Genomic DNA, 3,200 nt, shown 5'->3' on the forward strand with positions numbered 1-3,200 from the left:
ACAACCTGAGTAGATACTTATTGGGTATAGCATAACAGTTGTTCAAGGGATAAATGCTGCCCAGTCTGCTGTAACCGGCTGGGTCATGAGGGTTAAAAGGTATATGTATAACTTACGGTTAAGCTGTCACAGGGGAGAAAACAGTGTCTCTGCGTGCATATGACAAAAGATGGATATACTGCCAATTAGGAAGTCCAGGGTATTCCCAGGGTAACTCCAGCCCGCGTACTCGGCTGGCCTGGCCGAGCCGCGGCACTTGGAGGAAGGGGGGGAGATGAAGAAAGATCTTGCCTGGCAAAGTGCTGTGTCTCTGTGCGGCGTATGTCGCAAGGGTGGAACGGTCAGACACAGTGGGTGGATCGGTACTCGTGGGTCTCAACAAGTATGGAGTTTGTGCATCGGCAGTGCTAACGGCTACGCGTTTCGAGGTAGTCCTCTTTTTCAAGCCTAAGAGCGGTGTTAGCCGCGGGAAATGGAACATCTTTTAAATCTTTTTTAGAACTGACAGGGGGGAGGAGTCAAGTCCGTGAGAGAGCCTTGATTGGTCCGACCGCCAGAAGGCGGACCCGCTGGCTTGAGGGCACTAGAACGCTACTCCGAGAATTGGCATACCCCGATCTAATAATCATTAGGGGGCTCGAATGTGTTAGTTCTCCGGGGCCACACTGAATGTACATAATGGATGTTGGTATGTAGGCAAGCCAGATAATCAAATCCTGCCTTATGGAATGTAAATCACTATTTAGCCTCCATAGTTAATTTTTCTATTCATATGTAAAAAAAGGGGGGAAGAGGTTAAAAATGTCACATTTATTTAAGGCAATTAATACAATTAGATAGGTAAAAAGTATTGAGATGTTATTCTAAATATATTTTTATGGAAAGTTTATTTAAAAATGTTATGATTATGTGTTTACATGGAGAGGGGATTACCACTCTCACGTAAACAGGTTTTTTTAAAAAAGGTTTTTTTAAAAACAATATCTTTTACTATAAAAGTTACTTTTATCAAAAATGGACATACACATGTGTGTACATGCACAGACCCATCCCCATACACATCTGTGTGCGCACATGCATACATACACGCACACACATGCATACACATATGCATGCACATACACACACATACGCATGCACATACAAACATGTCTCGTGTCCAAAGAACGATTTTTTTAAAAACATTTGTAGCTCCACAAATAATGTCTCAAAGCACCTATACGTCGGCTACAGAACGCAATTGTAGAGATTAAGCTCCAGATTGTTCTTAGAGTTATGGTTGGTATACCCATGATGATGTTTTTTGATCTGTATCCTAATGCAGGAAAAAAATAGCCTGTCATGATGGTACCCTTTCCTACAGAATTGTATGTATTTCAATTTCCTCATTCAACCCATTCGGTGTTAGGGTATTGAGTTTATAGATCCAGAACGTTTCCCTTCTACATAATGAATGGAAACGTTCTGATGGTGAGAGGTGTGTGGAAATATGTTCTAAGGTATATGACCATACCTCAGTGGAGCGCTTTCCATGCTTTTTTTGTTTTAAACTTTCCTGATTTCCCGTGGACTTGAGAGCTCTATACATGCATGGTCTTCTATAGGATGTCTTTACTGTATGTTTGTTAAATGTTTATTGTCTTTACAAGTGAACCTCTGTACTACTCTTGATAAATGTTGAAAAAATGTATTTAAAAAAAATGAAAAAACATATTTTCAGGTAAATCCAAACCCCCCACTGACTGATAAAATGCAATATATAACATTTTTGTTTTTGGATTCATAATTAACAGGGAATCAATTCCTTCAACATTATATGTATCTCTGAAGATCACCCTCTTTTAGGAAATAACACAGTGTGGTATTAGTCCGTGGTGTGTTAGTTTAATTTCGTTTTAACAGCAAACTCTGTCTGTTTTTTTCGGTTAGGAATGGCAAAGCTCAATCAATATTAGGCCATACTGAACATGAAACAATATACAGTGTACTTCAACTGATACAGTGATTTCCACAAATAAACAACTGAACATGATTTCTTTCCGCTGCTCTGAAGATACATCTGGGATTTCCCTGTGCGGTTCTATTTTCCAACTGACTTGCTCCAGACTTTCATAATGTGATCTGAACGGGGGGTGGGAGGACAGGCTTCTGTGCACCTATGTGGGGTGAACCATGGGCTGAGCATACATTTCACTTCCAGGCAGCACACTGCTTGGATAGGCTTTACACTTGATAGTTTTATGAGTGTGATGTTAGACACATGAAATTTGGGTTCTCTTTCTATGGGTTCATGGTGGAGCTAGCGAGTTGAAAATTCACGGTCCAAATGAAATATTGTGAGAATTCACAGACCAAATTTTTTGTAACCATAACTCACTGCCTGACTGTGGTCAGCAAGGTTACAATGGCCAATAAAAGGGGCTTTGTTATGTGCCAGCCATTTGAATATAAAAGGATGGATTACTAAAAGTCATTTGTCAGTGTGTGTTGGAGCAGGTTAGCGAGAAATGACAGTCTGAGTAGGGAGAGTTAGTTGCTATACAGTGCTATATGGCGCTACATTACTGTGGATTGCAGTGTGGTGGTCTACATATTTTTGTGTACCCTGCCCTGTGTTCACAGTTCAGACATCCAACAGTTCTTCTTTTTAGATGTGTGCCAGCAACCACTGTAATTGCTGTTTAGCTGCTGTCCCCCCGCCACCGCCCCTCTCAGTCTTTTTATGTTTGTTTTATTGGAGTTTGTTGCATTTTCTTTTCTTTTATGTTTATCCAAATGTTTTTATTTTCAGCTAGATTAAAAATAAATTGGGTTAGGGGTCAGTTTTTAAGTGTTTTTTTTTTTTAGTAAGGGGCCTTTTTTTTTTACAACATACACTTGCTGCTGGCACAGGCAAAGCTGACCTTTGTTTGTAGCATGTCACTGCATACTTGTTTAGTAAAGTAATTGGGTGTCCAGGCTGGATCATTGGCTGAAGATTGCGTAGTATGCGCTGGAGCTTCTGGATTGCCCTGCAGCCCAGAGGTTTTGTTACAGGCTAGGGGAATCCGCTTCTTCCCTGACTGCGTGGACCGGCTCACTTTCAATAATGAACCAGTATTGGATTACTAATGACTACATAACCCCTGCTGCTGGTGCTACAGACTCAACTTTTGATTGCGCCCCCCCCCCCCCCCCCCGACAACACCAAAGCAAACGAA

The sequence above is a fragment of the Nanorana parkeri genome, unplaced genomic scaffold (genome assembly GCF_000935625.1).
Source record: "Nanorana parkeri isolate BGI_ZX_2015 unplaced genomic scaffold, ASM93562v1 scaffold462, whole genome shotgun sequence".
Classification (NCBI taxonomy): domain Eukaryota; kingdom Metazoa; phylum Chordata; class Amphibia; order Anura; family Dicroglossidae; genus Nanorana; species Nanorana parkeri.